Raw genomic sequence first — 18,674 nt, 5'->3', positions numbered from 1 at the left:
TCACAAATTGATGCTCGTTTGTTCAGATTTGTAGATCTGCGTCAGTGGCATTAATGATGTCTCCAGAGACGTCACTTACGCAGATATCGTTATCGTTGTCGTAGCGTGTAGACCGGCCATTAGATGACCCCAATCTTATACCGCTTTTAAATTATGCACCATAACTTAAATGTGTGCCAACTGACAACCCGAATGGAGACCCACGGTGACTTATGGTGCTTGGTGTAAAAATCCCTTTCGTGTCAGCGCTACCACAAAATATGTCCTCCAAAGATTAAGTGCCGCAACTGAAGACGAAAGTAAATCATCCTCAGAGTGTAATTAAATTTTGGGAACGAATTTTGGATCACAAATCATGCTTCTTATCGCTTCCGTCGCAGATACTGTTTTCTGCAATCGCAATTTCAGTGGCACCGTAATCGGAAACAAGATTGCCACCGCTCGATCGGTTGATTGATTTCGGTCACGCTCGTAGAGTAAGTTCCGCCTCTCGTTTATTGATTGGAACCGTTCAGCTAAACCGCCGTGTTTCGTAAAACTTGTCCCAGGCCCGACCGGACCCGGGCGGGCCGACCTTGCCGGCGATTCAAGAGCAGAGCAACACCGGCGCTAGAGTTGCCAACAGGTCATTTCCGGTGCCGGTGCCTGGCGTGCGTGCATTGGAGCTCCCAGCCGGAGCTTCCTGGCTCATTTGCATTCAGATTGCATTTTTGTGATATTTTTCTTTCGAGCTGGCCCTATTCGGACGGTGCGACGGTTAGTCGAGTAGATCAACTCGAATGCACGTGAGAGGATTCAATAAGATGCCCCGGTGCAGGTGAGCAGAGGCCGGTCTAACCCACAGCGGACTAGCCGCGTATAAGTTGGACCGAAATGCATTGGCCGCAAAATTCCGATAGGATTTATGAGAGGATGATCGGTTAAATTTTTAGTGGCGAATTTTATGCTGCATTGAAGAGGATGGATTCAACTAGCGATGGATTTAAAGACTCGCCGGCAGGCCGGCAGGTTGCACGGCCGCGAATTGACTCAACCTAGACAAGACACTGCAATCGAGCGATGGTCGGCCACAGGAGTCTTGCCACATAGTAGTTGCCGGTGGTGGTTGGCTACCATCACAGCGCTGTGGCCGAGCCAAAACTAATTCCCAAACAGTGCTGGTTTGCTGGTGAGCAAGCACCCGTTACGGGGTCGCTCATTTGGACGAAATTGAAAAAGTTTTTAAGGGAACCATCGTAACCCACCACCGGGGCGCGTGTCCGCACCGCGGGGGAAACTTTTTAAGCGTCCACTTCAGACGTCATGCTATGCTCTGGCTACACGGTGGCGATGGGGTTGCAGCATGCCACACCGAAACAATATCATCCCGAAAACATTGTGCCCAGGTCGGGGTGCTGGGAAGCGCATACTATAGCGCTCTGGTCCCGGGGACCGGTCCTCCCCAGCGGGTGTGGATTACATCAGTTCCTAAATGATAATGTAGCACCGAGCCGTGTAGCGGCGGGGGGTGGTGGCTTGAGCATAAAAAAACGGGGTAATGAGGGCTAAACTTTTCAATTTTCGACTTGATGCTGGCATGTTCGGGTCCATCATGGAACATATGCGAAGACTCGGAATGTCGGTCGGTGCGCTTAGTAATCTCGGAGTGCAGCAAACGTGACTAAGACACGTATTTGGGAGACCCTGCGTATTCTTCGTCCATGAAAGAGGCACACGAAGCCCAAACAGGAGCACTAATTGTACATTTTTGCACCACTGTTTGCGCTGAAAGCACGCAAAGGCACAAAAGTTGCTTCAAATAGTGGTTTATCCAAAATACCTTTATAAATATGTACCAAAGCGTATCTTAAAATGTAAATTTTTTTAACCTTAAAGAACTGGACTGGGTTTTAGTTACGAAACCTACGGCCGTAGTTGAAAGCAAATATGTTGATGTACGTAAATGCATTGATGTAAAAAATCTAAAACGAAACGAAACATATTGATGTAAGTTTCTTTTCTTCTCTTTGTTTCCGCGTCGAGATAAGTGCTCAGATGCTGATCGATGATTGGCACGGTAAGCGACCTTCTCTGAGAGCTGATTTGGCAGGCTGGCCAGATGTGATCGGTGATCAAAATTGGTTTATAGTAAATAAGAAAGTGTTTTTCCGACATTTCCGGATCGACAGCTGCGTGGACAAGGTGCGTTCGCGTTAAAATTCTTTCGAAAGAGGACCGGTTCCAACGACATTTTCAATAGGGCTGCATGTAGCACCGCGGAGGTAGTCCCATTCGCAAACATTTGGCGAGCAATAATACTGAAATATTGCCAAAAATATGGTTTGGCCGTATCATGCACTATTACGATTACGAAAATTTGTAATGCAAGCAATAATGCATTTAAATTTCACCAAAATTCCCAGCGACCTCCTTAATCAAAATTGCATACAACATTGCATGCAACACGTTGAACAACTTTTGGGATGCAAATATTACGTACAATGTTGTGTGCAACATTGCATGCAAGTCACTGATGCTACCTACCACTCGCTCCTGTTCCCCTAGTCAAATTTCGGATTTTTCGGGTTTTGAATATTTCCCGGGCTTGCCGGCCTGGGGTTCAGACGATCTCCTAATTGCACTTGGTGCCCCGGGATTGCGGAGTCATCGGATCACGTCACTGCCCGTGGTTCCAGCGATAGTGGTTGCTTCCCACTCATGCTGGACAATCTGTTGGGCGAGATACTCCGTACTCCTAAGGGCTGGAAGCGCTTCCTCCGGGGAGCAAAATCGTCGAGTGACTGAAAGAGTTGTAGTAGAAGACCCAGGCATGTCAAAAGAGAAAAAGTCTATGAATTAAAGTTTGAATTGTTGGAGCAACCACCCTATTCACCAAATTTGGCCCCTAGCGACTTCCACCTGTTTCTAGACCCAAACAAATACATGTGTGGATAGCGTTTTTCATCACATGACGAGGTCATAAAAGCTGTGAAAGTGTTTTTTGCTGCCCTTCTAGATTCTCACTTCGAGAATTCATAAATTGGAATCTCGCCCGGAACAAGTGTAGTTTATGTAAACAGTGCATTTCAAACCGTTAAATTGTGTTTTTCATACCGAACCGCTAAACTAATTGTACAATTCAGTACATCGCCGAAGGGGCAGCTATCTCTCATATCATCACTGTACCTGCCGTCTCCTGACTCCTCCTGAAAGGCGACTAATTCACTCAACCATACCATCACCTCCAACAATCACAATATACCAACAATAGAACACAAAAACAACAACATGAACAATACAGTTTCATGAATCCTCCATTTAAATCTTGCTTAGGGGTCGGTTTTAAAAATCCCTTTTTCTGATTGCATTTTCTGGCAGAAAAAATAGACTTTGCCGCCCACAGGCACAGGGACAACTCGGAAATGCCTCGGCACGTGACCGGATCAGGTGCTCGATTGAGATCCTATTTCGGATCGGGCGAACGCAAATGTGCGAGGTGCGCGTAAATGGAAGGATTACACCGCCACCGGCAACAGAGCCCGTGACAGCGGCAGCTCCGGCAGAGCCGTGCGCGGTGATAAAATAGATTATACTTCCAATCAAAATGTAAATTCCGACGGAACCATCCCGGTAGCACCGGCGTTCCGTTTCGAATAATTTCCCTAAACCCGAAGTCCGGTGCGTATACCGGGCGCGGCAAATCGGCATCGTGCATAAATGATATTGTTTTTCGAAAGTTGGCAAACTGTTCTTCAAACCCGGACCACACCCGTATCTTGGAATAAATCTGTCGCCCCAGGAACACGTCCCTTGACGGTCGGAGAAATTGTTCGACTGTCGTAGCGTGTCGTATCGGGGGATGGATTTTCTGGAAAAGTCGGAAAGCTTTCTTAAAGCCTGATTAGCCCCACCGAGGAGCCCATGAACGGCTCGATTGTGCCACGGTTTCATCATCATATTCCTGAGGTCCTGAGATTACCGAGGCCGATCCCGGGGGGTTGGATTGAAGATGTGATCCTCGTTCGGTCTTCGGTTTCGGTTCGGAAATTCAAAAGTCTGCTCTGCCGACCGGTGGAGAGATTGCGTTACGGCAAAATTATATAATTACATGGCTCGATTGAGGTGGACCCGGGAGTCGTTGGACTGCCGGTTGGGTTAAGAAAAATGGCAAAATTGAGTTCAACCGATCATTATTCAAATCGTAATCTCCGTTCGACGGGCGCTTTGGTCGGAGTTTTGGGTGAAAATCTTCTATGAAAGTATTTAATTTTACATGGCAAGAGTGATTTCGAAAAAGAATAAAGTTATTTTCAACAAATGCTTGAACAGTGTGCACTCAGACCGACAGTTCCGGGCTCGTGACAGTCAGCAATCTCTTTGTTTCCGCTTCCCATCCGACTGGAAAATATGTAACCGTAAGCAACCGTAAAAGCCGGCTTAAGGGGGTGAAAATTTACAGAATAATTTAATTTTGCATCTCATTAGCTGGCACGTCGGACGAAATTGTTTCTTCACCGTGCGCAGAAAACCACCCAATTTCGAGAAATGGTCCCGGAGGCGAACCTAGAAGCCCAGGGCTACCGGCAGGTGGTGGCTTATTTAAAACCCCAAAGTACCAAAGCGGCGGGTCGTGTTCGAAAGAAATTATGATTAAATTCACCGGAAAACCGGTCACAAATTAATTCAACAGATTTCGCAATTCGGCAATCGGTTGCCGAGTTGCTGTTGTGGTGAGCATTCATCCAGTGGTTTTGATTTGGGCGCTTGTGGTGGATCTGGATTCCAACGTTTCGGTTGGACCTACGATTTTTCGGCGCAAATTAACATCTGGTTGAATGTTGTTTGAACGAAAGAAATATTACAATGCTTTGCACCATGTTTTTAATCAATCAAATATTGTTCTTTAATTAAGTTTGAATTTTATTTTACACAGAAACCCTTTTGTATTAAGTGCGACCATAACGTTCCGTGCCCGTACATCAAAGCTGCCGATCCATCTGTTGCTCAACATCCGTCAGCCATCGTTCCTGGAACGATGTTTTATCGCGTCCGCCACTCGCGTGGGCTTCCAATCGTTTGGAAAATGAATGAAGAGAGCAACGAGACGACGACGACCCTTCTACATATGTCATTTGTTTTCACGTTCCACGCTACCATTGCCCGCGGGGGGGCGCGCTACCGGAAGCGGATCATTAAACGAGACTTAAGGTCGGAACATTACGGTTTTAATTCAATCAGTCACGTTGTTGAGCACTTCGATAAAAATCAGAACCAGACCGGCCGAGGTTGGTGACTTCCCGGCCTTCCCCGGCCGGTGTTCGAGGCAATCGAAGTAGAAAAATCGTAAAGAAAAGCCCTTGCCCCCTTGGGGCAGGATGGGAATCATCCTTGCGCCGCCCGAGGTGGAGGTGCACTGCAGGTGTAGAGACACTTCAAATCCGTCCGGTGGATCCACCGCAGTGCGGCAACCATCGTCAGCCAGTCAGTGAGTCAGCTACCAGTCGGATCCCAGACGGAGCGACCAGACGGAACGGGAACGGAATGTGTGCAACATTCTCTTTCGTTCCCTCCGCAGGACGCCCAACGGAAACGACAATCCGGCAATAGTCAGCCAGACACCGGAACCGCTTCGACGACGGCGGCGATGGTAGAGCACCTTCGGGAATGGGGTGCGAAAACCGGATGCCCCGGACTTGAAAGGATATTGAAAACATTTCATTTCCTTTTGCACCGCAACACTGCAGGAATCCAATTTTAGTGCGCTTTGGTTATTGGATTTACGCTGGACCCACGCTGGTATGCACGCTGTCCCTGTGTGTGTTGGTGCTCTATTTTCCCTACCATCCGGCATCCTTCGATGCCGGAATCCTTTTGCGCCACCGGGGAGGAGTCCATCGGTCGCGGCACAACTCTCCCGGTGAGGTGTAATTTGTTCGTTTGAGGTTTCCGGTTCTTCGGTTTCCTGCGTTGCCTTGCCTTGGAACGGGACTGGTTTTTTTTTTGAGGAACCTCCCGAGTCAGGTTGACCCCTTTGCTGGGCGTGCCGGGAGGTTTGACTTCACGTAAATGTGATGCAGACTCAGCGGAATCAGCGGCCGGTTACAACGGGGGTTTGTTGATGAATGCTCAACATTAGACAAATCCGATAAAAGCAAACTAATTCGATTCGATGATTTGCCGACAGAGTGCCCGACGGTTGCCATTCGGCAGAGATCCGTGATTTGTTTGCTGGTTTTCTGGTAATGTTCGTAATGTAGAAGTGCTAAGAAAATGACCCAGCTTTAACTGTCGATGCTTTTCTAGGTAGTTTCAATCGATAATGGATGCAGGTTCCTACCCCAATGCAGGATGGGCCATGCAGGGGATTCGAGGCGAGGCAATGCTGCAGTATGCGTAGGAATTTTTGGACCAATGCCATGCCCAGGCCTATGATGAATGTCTCCCAGTTGGTAGCGTTACTCACGTTTCCAAACCCGTAATCCAAACCGAACACGCGTAAATCAACGACCCGCAACGCAGTCCTTCTCTGGGGGGCGGCTTCCAAATTAGGCACTCCATTGCGGCATTTGCGTATCACTTTCGTGTTGTTAAGTCTTTTGTTGAAACTATAAGCATAGAGCTTTGGTGGAAAACTTTACTGTTGAAAATACAGAACATTTACCGCCCAGAAGGCGATATTTTCTCGCGATGTTAGATGCGCGACTTGTGCTCCAACTCGCTTAGCATAATCTCGCTTCGCGCAAGACGCCATTCTTCCGGCCCGAAGACACCGGCCACCGAGTGGGGACGGGTGAAAACTATCCGGCTTCCACCCGGCTAAACCACTAATCAGCATCCCGTCGAACTTCATCAACTGCATCAGCATAAAGTTGCGCGGAGCGAAGGAAGCAAATTTTTCAAACCCCCGGCGCAGTATTTTCTTCGCTTTCTTTTCCCTTTTCAGAAAAGTTCGACTGCATCGCCGGGAGCCTGGAGCCCAGAATAGTGTTCCGCATTCCGATTCATAATTTTCTCCTCGAAAGCCCCACCAACTTAAGAGTAGTGTAAAATTGCTTGCAAAAAGGGAACCACATTCGTACCGCACAGTCGTGGCTTCTGCAAGGGAACTGCAAAAGAAGTTTTCAGGACGAAGATCGAAAGGATCGAGAAAGTGCGAAGCAAGAGCTCTGCGTGAGATGAGCGGAGAACTCCTGTCACGAACCGAACCGAGTGAACCACAGCAGGGTCCTTACGGCCCGCCAAGAAAGCGGCGAACGATTTGAAAAGAAGCTTTGCCACATTTACATAAGACAGTGAATGAGTTTTCCCGGCTCCCCGTTTATCTCCCTTCGAACACATTTATAAATTCGGAACAAATTTTTATCGTCATCTGCTTCGCCCTTCTCCGGCCATTCTTTTGGCCCGGGGTTCGGGTTGAACGTAACGTGACGCGTTAGCATATTCGTTTCGTTGTCGTAAACTTTTTCGATTAAACATTTGGTGAAAAGTCGAGCGGCAGCTTTTTCCGGCCCTTCTAATGAAAACCCCATCCGTGGCACTCCTTATCGCCGTTGCACTGATTCGACGTGAAGGGCGCCGAGTCGCAGCACACCACGACTCGCACTCCAATCGCAGCAGGCAACGTCTCGTGTATGCTGTAACCGTCACCGCAGCATTCAATGAGCACTAATTTATGGAACGACATTGCCGTTTCGCTGAGTGACAGGCTTCGGGAGGGGATTAATTCCGAAAACATTATGCGAGTTTCTTATGAGCAAAGTTTCACCGGTCCACTCCGGTGCCCCGGGGAAATTGTCACCGCCTCCCGAGGTCCCGAGAACTCGGCCTGTTCGTCAAGTCGATTGTTGTTCGTCAAGTCGAGTCACGTCCCGTTCCGCACAGTAATGCCCAAAGTAAGATCATCCGGTTCGAACGCCAAAAGCCACCGGCGGTTACGCATCGGGCCCAAAGTTTAATGTTGGTCGTTTCGATTTAAATAACGTCCTGAGAATTGCTCGCTTCACTTGGAGCGAACTTTTGTGGGCTTCAACTACTTGTTTCCCTCTCATTTGCTCGCCACATTTGCAGACATGATGGCCCTCCGGGCCCTCACGAACCACCTTTCAGGTGGCCAAAGCGGGCCAAAGTTATGCTGCCGAAGCGAAAACTTCGACCTCACGTGAATTGCGGGTCCGGAGCTCGGCGAAAACTTTGATTGCAATCGATTCACAGAGAGCGATAGGTGTTTCCTATTGTGGCCTCATTACTCGGCCGGGCACCGGAGCTCGCGCTTCCATTAATCTGCAGCTGCAGAGCAAACTTTGGGCGCTGAAATATATACGAAATTTCTTTCGGAACCACCGTTCCTGCACTCGAGCGTTCCGAAAGTTTTAGGATGGAGCGAGCGCCATTTTTCACTTCGCCTCCCGTGCCAAGCTGTGACCAGTTTGAACAATTTATCTACGGTTGAACGCTTCTCCGGTGGGTGGCAAAAAAAGCCTCGCCTCCTCAAGTTCAATGTCGAACGCACTTTGTGCGTTCTTCGCAAGGCCCACCGAACGGTCCCCAGCAACGGCCTGAACGATGATGATGGATTACGAGCTAATTTCGATAAAAGCCCTGCCCTCTTCTTCTCGAAAGGCCGCCGTTGCCGGTGGCTTCCGGTGCCTTAGTCAAAGTATCCAAAACACGGGAAAATAAAAAGAGGCCAGCCTGGGCCCACAATGAAGCGTCCCACTTCAAACGGCCGGGCGCACAACATTAGCCTGATGAAAATTGTGTTCCTACAACTCTCGACGGTAGCATATCGAATTAGGTCCATTCGAGGAGGAGGCTGAAGGTGGCACTAGGAGGCGCTGCCCGGTGACAGCAACAGAGTGGGTCAGCCCGGTTGTGTGACCGGATTTTATTGCCGGTGGGAGTATTAAATTATTTGTAATGTCATTTTAATGGTCCCCGGGCCTCGGCGATGCGTATGTTGCAAATATTTGGCCGGTAACGCAGAGCCTGCGCCGATGATGATGATGATGACGAGCATTTCCTGTGACGAGCTCTCGGCGGTGGCCTCCGCCCGAAACAGATGGATCGAGCAGACGTGTGTGTCCCGGGGGCAGGATCTATTTTTATGTGGGCGCCCCGAAGCTTCGCAGACCAGAAATATGTTGCCTGTCGCACGGAAGGAATATCTGGGTCTGCGGACTGCGGACCAGACGACCGAAATTTTCCGTGACAACCGGCGTTGGCTTTAAGCAGAAAGTGACTGTGTGACCTTTTCGGGGAAAGAGGTTGTTAAAACCGGCGCCCGGAAAGCTCAACATACGAACGGAAACGCGTAAGAAATGAATTTATGGCGCGCGGGCGTATGTTGGCGCCGAGAAATGATTAATAATTTGCGCCAGCCTCGTGTCACGTTTGTCACGTTATCTTCGTCAGAAATTGGCATACATTTGAATAATGCTGTCTGCACCTGTCTCTGCTCCGTTCACGATGAAATATTGATCACCTTCAAAACATCCTTCGCCCAGGGAGGGGAGAAGCCATGTCGAACCTGTCTTTTGAATTCTTTGGCACGGCATGACATTAACGACCGGATAAGGCAGCTCCCCCCGCTAGAAAGTCAGATAGTCGCCGGAACGTGAAAATGGCACACGGACTTTGACCAGCCAAGGACGAAGATCTTCGGAGCAACTCGGGAAGTCGCCGGATGCAACCCGGATTCTGCGGGCAAATAGGACGACGAAAGTAGGTGAAAATGATTTATCTGCAACGGTCCTAGAAAGACGAATAAAAATGGTGGACCGCAAATAATGCAACACACTTCTGGCGCAAAATGCCGGCAATGACCCGAAGAAGCTGGTCCCGATTTGTTGGCCGACGTTTCCCCGGGCGAGTGTCCTGCTATAGGAAACACGACCACGGTCGGCGACGCGGATGTGACCAACTCGTGTGTTTTGCTTTCGTCTTATCGAGAACGACACAAGCACGTTAAATAAAAACAAAATGGAATGTAGGAAGACCGCACAGGACCTCCAGTGCAATGGCGAAAAGACGGAACAGTGGCCGATCTCAAGTGGTGCGCCGTTGTTTTGCCGGCCCCGACAGTGGCTCGTTCGTGTGTTTGCGTAGCGAGCATGCGAGAGCATACAGCATAACTTATTCAAATGTAAATTTATCTAAGACCTCGCCTGGCGCTGGGCAAATAGTTTTCCGCCGAAAGTAGCAAACCCACCTCTGTTTGCCGACTACGGACCAGACAATGATGTAGCATGGGGGCCGAAAAAAAAAAGTCTGAGCTCATCGTTGACCTCATTTCGAAGAGGAAAATCGCTACAAACAGCAGGGTAGAGCTATGGTCTTAAAATGTGTTGCTATTTTATGAGCGGAAAACATAACCCTAAGTTTAACTTGCATCACTTATGATGTAGAAAACAGGATATTAGATTATCATGCCTTTTCCCTCACCAGAATTTAGTTGTTATGTTGCGGCGGAACTCCTTAAACTCCGTTCGTTTCGTAAGGCTAAGAATTTCTACAGAAAATCTCGTCACGCAATCGGTACAGCCTAAATTACATTTCGTCCTCCATAATAAGCCATAACGATTGGATTGTGCCCTGAGTTGATTTTTTTTGTGCTTTTCCCCTGTTTTTTGCGGCAATAACTTGATTAGCTCGAGACCGAGGGCAAAGCAAAGGCCGCCGGCCAGCATCGCGAAACGGCCCCTTCCAGCAACTCATAATCCGCAATCCTATCAGCGAACAGCGGGCGCGAACAACTGCTGACAGCATCGATCAACCATCGGTGGTCAGCTTATTGGCCGGCCCGGCCGGAGGTTGATTAGATTACTGGATTAATATTTATTTATTCTTTGGGTTGCGAGTTTTCGGCCCCGGCCCCGGTGGACCCCGGGAGCCTCCCTCCGGAGACTGGTGATTGCTTTTCGCGAGTCCATTTTCGCTTTCCGCTGCGGGAAAATTGTTGAATGGTTCTGGACCCGCAGTGCTGGGGATGGAGTATCGGGCGGATCGGAACACTTTTCTCCATCATGCTGCGTGACGTTACAAGATTTATGTTGATTGCGGTTTATTATTATAACATCAAACCACATCAAGCCCCGCCTCGATCATCGGCGCGGGCAAGGGATTCGAACGGACCGCAAAAAGGGAAGCGAGCGCCGGGTAAAGCAACGCCAACTTCCGGTGGCCTTTCCGCATTGCTTCTGGCACGGCCCCTCGCACGTTGGACGCACTTAGGATCGCACGGAAGTACGTCACTTCCGGCGGCACTTCCCGGGAGTGCCCGAGCCCACTGAAACCGCTCAGACTCGTTATGATGGACCTGGCACGAGGTTTTAGGCCCCCTGCCGTGTGTCCTCGTGAGGATTACTGCGACGGTAGGTGGGATTTGTGGTCGCGTGAGCTTTATGATGCTTTAGGACGGGTTTATGACGTCTCCTGAAGCACCTTTCGCTGTCGTGGGCGCTAACATGTTGTCACTCACTCCGGTACCACGCGACCACGGGATTATATTAGAAGCGCCGATTATCGACCTTTGCGTATGTGAGACACACCGAAAGGGTAGAGCACTTGCGTCAGAGATGATGGTTTCGGTCATAAAAAGCCGCCGTTATGTAGACGAGACGAAGATGCACACATTCGAAAAGTATTCTTGGAATCGAGCTCGCTGGCAGCCCTCGCAAAGAAACCCCGGTTCTGATTAGCATCTCCTGATAGGAGGCTAATAATTGTTTATTCAAACGAAAGCCCTCCGATTAACCACCCGCTGCCCGGTACGGCAGCATAACCCGAAAGCCGTGAGAGAGCAGCATGAAGTGGCCATTATTGGGAGGCGGAATAACTTTTTGGCATTCGTGTGCCCAAGCTGTTGCGTGTTCTTGTTTTCGTTTTGCCGTGCAAATCACGGTTCGTGGTTGATTCTTGGGCAGAAACACGTGGCTTAATTTTCTCGCCCAGGTTGGGGTGCCTTTCTACGTCGAACGGTGGTACTCGGGAGAATTGACACTGTGGCCTAAAGTAAGGAAAGTTTAGAATTATTTGATTCCGATAGGGACAAATGTTTTGTTTTCTAAGTTGGCATCACTGTCACTAACATCTGTGACAAATTATACGTTAAAATGCTAATTATTGCTTACGACACGAGTCCTTTTGTAAACAGTTAAAAGTGAATTCTTCGTTTTCCATAATCTCAGGAACTTTTCCACAACGCAGTTACATTATGTTTTGTGTGCGGAATTAAATTTAGGCTGGCAAGGACGACGACCATCAAAATCAACTTGTCAAACAAATCAAAGAATTGCCGGTCCAATACCGTTGATTGGCACTTGGCAGATTGATTGGAAACCATTTCGAGTGACCGTTTGGGACTCAGAAAAGTGAAATGAGTAAATGTCGGAAATGGTGCTACTACTTCGAGGAGGATGAAATTGATTTAGACGAATAAACAAGACAAGACAACAACAAAAATGAGAAATGTCCTTCCGATTTCAAATAACACCTTCCAACGTTGCCAGATGCTGTGTTTAGAATATGTTCAAGATACTTGGGTTAGATGCTTACGACCTATATACCACGTCCCTGTAACTCTCAATTGATAAATATTTCATTAAACGACTGTCACTAATTGGTCAAGTGTTGAACCAAAATCTCAATAAATTCGAACGGTCTCGCCTGCTTCTAGCTTGAATCGGTGTTATAATAAACATAGAACCTGAGAAGGCGTTAATCAAAAATGGTATCGTCATACGTCGGTCATCGGTTAAACTATCGCAGAAGGCATTGCTTTGAAGCAGTAGAAACGAGACGATCAGAAGGAGCAGCTAATTCAAGTGTGAGGCTTAAACAAGGTATGAAACTCAAGCAAAGATTTGTGTTTGATATTTCTAAGATTTTCCCCAAATCAATCTCTCATCCATTGAATCAGGGATCATGCATGTAAAATATCTCGCATTGCCAAACCAACGGGACGGAAACGATTCACCACGAACTATTGTAGGTCCTTCGAAAAAAAAAAAAACACGAACAGACGAGCGTCCTTTGGCCTTCACAACCGCTTATCGCAACAAAAGCGCGTGAGTATTACAAACACTGCCGAACACAGAGAGAGCGTAAAACACCCAAAACTACAGAATCCGAGGGGTTCGGCATCGTCCCTACGAGCGCCGTAGGGGAATTTCGCGGTCGGCAGGACACACGGCGCACGCGCCCAGTTCCTCGTTCATTCAGAGCGCCTCCGTCGTCGGCGGCGACATGTGGCTTTCGGAGGAGCCTCCTTCGTTCGGAGTGGTCGGGATCGGGATCCATCAGCAAGCGACCCATCCGGTATCCGGTAATCCCGTCAGCCAGTCGAGTCAGTCGTCCGGTGGCACGAAAGCGAATCGGTTCCGTCCGTCCGGGTGCTGGGTTCGGGTCGGCCGGTCGCGTGTCGGTCGCGCAGAACTCGTTGCATACTCCACGGACTCTCCACGGCCGGACCAGACCGGACGTGAGGCGAAGGTGAGGTGCGCCAGGATCGGTGCCAAAAATAGACAGCTACTACACGGCCCAGCGCGCAAACGAAGGGAGTCCACAAGTGCGCCCGAGCAGTTCGGGGGGGCAATCGTGTCCTTTTTGGTCCACCGTGGGCTGCAATGTTTGGCCGCGCACGTGCCTGTGTATGTGTGTGTGTTACACTGTCTCTCTGTGTGTTGGTAGTCAGGACGATGGTGGTGGCGGTGTAAGCGAGTGCTTCGAAAGGATATTAAAGTGACGCCGACTGGACGCGTCCCGTCCCGTTGCTCGGTGCTGACTTCCGGCAGCCAGACTGCCGGTGGGGGTGTAGGAGGGGGGAGAAAAGGATGCGCTACAAAAGTGGCTGCCATCGGGTCGAAGTTGATTAGTGCCGTACCCGACAGTGACCCGCCAACAACGGCGCCAGGCGCCGGTTCGACAAAGAGGAGGTCCTTGCCGCGAAACACTTACGAACGAACCGGGGCTGCTCCGGCTTCCCGAAACCCCGGGATGAATTTTGATTTTCAAAATCACGGACCGTAGTGCGGGGTGCGGTGGCCGGCAGACGATAAATCATCAAGCATCTCTAATAAGGACTCAAGGCATCCGTCGATAAAGGTGGCACCATCCTGCGTTCCGAGAATTCCCTTGTGCCCGTTATCTCGCCCTCTTGGTTGCCTCGAATTTTCCCGCCCCGGCCCCGTTTTCCCGTTCCGCCTCTCCGATTTTCCACCGGCACCGGCAGCTATTTTCCCCCTCGCCGGCGGCCACGCGCTGCGGGAGTATTTGTTTTCATCTCGGACGATTTTTCCATCGGCAAGGAAAAGGATTTTCCGGCATCCCGCGGGGCCGTGGCCGATCGAACGATAAGCCCGCCCGTGTGTATGTGTGTGTTTGCGCGCTTGCTTGTGTTTGTGTTTTTATTTACCAAAAAGGGGTGTGTATCGTAGGCTGTGTATTTGTGTGTGCGTATGAAGGCCGCTAGTTGTGCAACGAAGGCGCACTGTGCGCCCGTCCTCATGACGCCGGCAACATTTGGTATCCTTGTTGAAGTTCTGCGGCCTCTAATGCCGAGGTGGAGTTAAGTTTCCCTTCGAGTTTCCAGGCATTTTCTTCATCCGTATTCCGGTGACCGAAAACCGGTCCGCAGTGCGTGTCCGTGTATGTGTGTTTGTTCCGTTCGGTGCTTTGTGGCCTTAGAAAATGTGCATTAAAACCATGCATAAATTAAATCCCATGGAAATAGAAGGATCTAGAGGGTGATTAGCATGTGATAGGGGTTCTATAGCGGGGTTTCTGTTTCTATATCTCCGTTTTCTTTCCGTTCTAGAGAGTTCCGAAAAGTCAACCGAAAAGTGTAACAAAGTGAATGAAAACAAAGAAATGCCTATCTGAAGATGGTGAAATCAACGTTACTGAATAGTTTTCGATACAAAGTTGAGTGAATTTTTAAAACCCGAAAAACGATCATCATCAAAGTGCTGAGTTTAATGAAAGGTAAGAGCTAATGATCAATCATCAAGCTCCTAATATAGTTGTTTCCAAATGCTCCAAAGACTTATTAGAACCATATTATTACTACTACTATTTCTAAATGAAGTAGAACCATAGCAATAACACTTCATTCACCAGGACCTCTTGTCATCAATAGCTAATACGGAACAGCGTTTTCCCGCATCCTTCGAGCTACACCCTTAAAGTCTACTTTCGCGACCATGCACGGCCATTTTGTTCGGCACCTTTCTGTTTTGACAGTTCCACCGACAGTAGGTCGCGCTGTGGACAAACTTTCGCTGGCCCCTCAGGATTCGACTCTTTTCTTCGGGCACGAGCGAACCGAGAACCGAAGGTCATATTTCTTGAACCCACACGACCTGTCGGTGTGGCGTCCTTCAGGGAACCAGGGACCTTTGCCTGGCGCTCGGCGAGTTCAGTGAATTTAGCCTAAGTTCCAAGACTTTGGTCACACCTTTGGCCCCCGCGGAACCATTGGCACCAACAAAAACCGAGGGCCCCCCGCGTGACCAGTGGGTAATGAAGGGGAAAAGTTATCTTTTATCCCCGGCCAGGACTACACGGTTTTTCCACCAACTTTTCCTTCTACCGGTTTTTTTTCCTTCGCTTCGCGCACTTCCCGCCCGTGGTCAAATGTAATTCCAGGCAGGAATTTAGATTAGTGAAATTCTAGCCTCAATCTCAATCGTTTTTTATTGCCATTTTTTCCACCGAAAACCTGGTTTATTTAGGCTCATTGTGGGGGGGACTGGAGCGGGTCAGAATGATAAAGAGAGAAAGAAAATGTCAGCTTATTTTGTTTAACCCAACCCTGGGGGGGGCTACCGTCGAAGAAGGGACTATTACATGGGCCAATCGAAAGACGCGACCCGAACTCGAAGGATACAGGCAAGGAGGCAAGACTTTTATTAACAGACAACCGGATATGCCCTACCTTTCGAAGGGCCACGAACAAACAGAGCCAAAAAAAGAAAACAAAAGAATGTAATCGAAAACATCATCGGGCCGGCAGAGTCTTCGCTTTCGCTATTTATAAACTGTGAATCGAGGACAACCGTCACTGATAATGATGATAGGGCGGAGTAGAAAAAAAAAACACTCGCACACTACACCGGCCAAACAGGTGCGGGTCCTTCGTCCCTGTTGTCTCTTTCACTTTGCTGGTCGCCAGGAGACAAAATTTAAAATTAGTTTTCCGATGAGGGCACACCACGAACCGTTGCGAGGTCGCTCGTCCTGTCAACGTACTGGCGCGACCGGAATATGCTGTATAGTTGGCTGCCGGGCCCGGAAAGGCCTGCCCCGGATGGTACGACACCACTGGCCCACGGATCGGCTCGCTCGGCTTGGCCTTAAGGGACTCGTTTTGGGCCGTGCTGTGTGTCTGTGCGTGGGTTGTATCACATTGCTGTCTCCTCCAGCACCGTATTTCGTATCATTGCGTTTCTGCGCTCCACTTTTTTTCACGTCCAAACTCCAAACAATTCGCTATTAGAGGTTTTGTTGTTTCGAACGGTCGCAGAACGTTTGCGGAACCGCTCCTTAAAGGGGATGTATCCAAAGGGGCCCAAACGGCATGGTTTCGGCAACCGAAGAAGGAAGGACCATAAAAACGAACGCTACTCGCCTCGGGTATTTGATTGAAATTGGAACCGTCAGGGGTTCGGTGACGGAATGGAATGTTACATTGCAGCCCAATCGAAACGGTGACAAAATTAAATTTCCTGTTCTTTGACAGCCACACACCAACACCGCGCGGTCGTTGTCCTGTGTCTGTTTGATGTGCTCGGTGTGTGTCCGCGAGGCATTCACTTGCTGGCCGATCGAATCCTGAATGGAGTTCTTTCGTTTCTTTTTCGAAATTGTGCGTCAAACGTACCGTTCGAATCGGGAATCGGATTACAATCAGACCATCACACGTTGGATAAAACTTTTTTTGGTGCTTAGTGTTTGTATCACTTTACATTAAATGTAACATGAATATTTTATGTGTATAATGCGCTCCCTTCACGGGTGAATGGTTTATTATTAAATGGACGTTTGAAATAGATTTCGAAATGAAGTTCCAGGACTTCTTTGATTCGTCAGCCAATACTTCGCCATAGTTTGGCACATCGTATGTCATGTGTAAAGTCTCCGTGCTGTTTGGTCGACGGAGGTGACTCTATGAAAGTTATAATCCTTGTTTTACTAGTATTCTTATCAAATATTATCAGCTAGTCGTCCGACGTTAGTCATTCACGAGCAAACTCAATGGAGTGCCAGCGTAAGTGCATTAAGCTCCGCCATTGTAGCCCCACCATTCCCTCTTCCATAAAGCCCACAGATTTCTCTGACACGGGCCTGGACAAGGATGATTACAATGACGACGGGTGTCCTCGGTTCTGGCGCTGCGATCCCTTACTAGCGCACTAGGGCATCGTGGACACCGTTTTGTTCCTTTGCCACAGGAACGCTCCACAAATCAAATTGTCCCGTCAACTGACGATATTTTAACAACACCACCGGGAGATCCGGCCCCATCGCTTCGAGCCCGAGGTACCGTGCTGGCTTTCGAGTCAGGATGTGTATTTTGCCAGCAATTAGAACCTGTCATACCTGTCCGGTGTGGCCATCGCCCAATGGAGGCTTTCATCGTGCGGAAACTAGGGGCGGCCCGGGACCCTCCAGGCTCCGGGTGTGGTCCGCGTGACCGCGACCGGGCAAGAGATGAAATGAAAGCTGAGCAAATGATAATGAATAATTTGATTAAGGATGGTCCGTGCTGTCGTTCGTCCGTTCGTTCGGGAAGCGCTGGCCTTGCGGATGATGGTTTCGTGAGAAAACTCCGCCCGATGGATGCTGTCGCTTCCGGCGGGTTTCGTGTCAAGAACATTAGCTTTTCGACGGTCGGTGGCACTCGCCCAGCCCCAGCCGAGCAAACAGGACGGTTTTGTGCGCGCTTGGGATGCGCGAGATAAAACCAGGACACTGCCGAAGGACAAAGGACTGACAGCCGAGTGCAACAGCTCAAAGCCGTGCGGGAAGACGTGCAAATGTGCGGATCCTGAGCATAGAGTGTTGATATGGGCATGGTTTTTTAGGACCTTCCAGAAACCTATCTGGAGCCGACCGAGTGAGTGGACCAATTTGTGCGGATTACAGCAACTACCGGCTGCTCAGAGCATTCTGGCAATGGCCCACATTTGGGAGCTTGCAACATCTGACAGTATCTGAAAGGGTGGATCGTTTAGAAAGGAACCTAATTTATCTACCTTCTCATAGTCCTCGAAGATTGTGGTCCAAACATTAATTATTAACGTTGTTTGACAATTCTGTTTGATGGCGTACGCCAAACTTGGGCTTAAGCATTTCTTTTTCCGCCAGAATATGTTCTTTTTTGGTGGGAATCAAATGGATATATAGGTCGGGCCTTCCAGGAAATAGTACAATCATCCGCCGCGCACGAAGGACGCACGGTACGTGACCGTAAGAATAAAAGTCACCGTGAAAAATGGACACAAAACCAATAAACCGTTTAAGATACGGTTGGCTACTTTCGCTCGCCGGACGGCAATGGTGACCCCAATCTTGCTTCCTGGAAGACCAGAAAGTGAACCTGGCCGGGGCCGGCTCCACCGAACGAACGTATTGAAGCGTAAAGTCAATATTTGTTCCGATAGCTCCCGAATGAGTGATGTTGCCAATCCAAGAAGTTT

General features: G+C 49.1%; 1 protein-coding gene across 1 annotated transcript in view; it reads left to right on the top strand.

The window, feature by feature from the left end:
* Positions 1-14,837: 14,837 nt before the first annotated feature.
* Positions 14,838-18,674, top strand: part of LOC131205316 (uncharacterized) — a 17,408-nt gene continuing 13,571 nt past the window's right edge. Inside the window, exon 1 of the mRNA XM_058197371.1 lies at positions 14,838-14,958. The gene's annotated coding sequence lies outside the window, so the exon portion shown is untranslated. The remainder of the gene's footprint in view (positions 14,959-18,674) is intronic.

Source organism: Anopheles bellator, chromosome 1 (assembly GCF_943735745.2).
Source record: "Anopheles bellator chromosome 1, idAnoBellAS_SP24_06.2, whole genome shotgun sequence".
NCBI classification, from domain to species: Eukaryota; Metazoa; Arthropoda; class Insecta; order Diptera; family Culicidae; genus Anopheles; species Anopheles bellator.
This window is presented reverse-complemented; position numbering and strand designations above follow the sequence as displayed.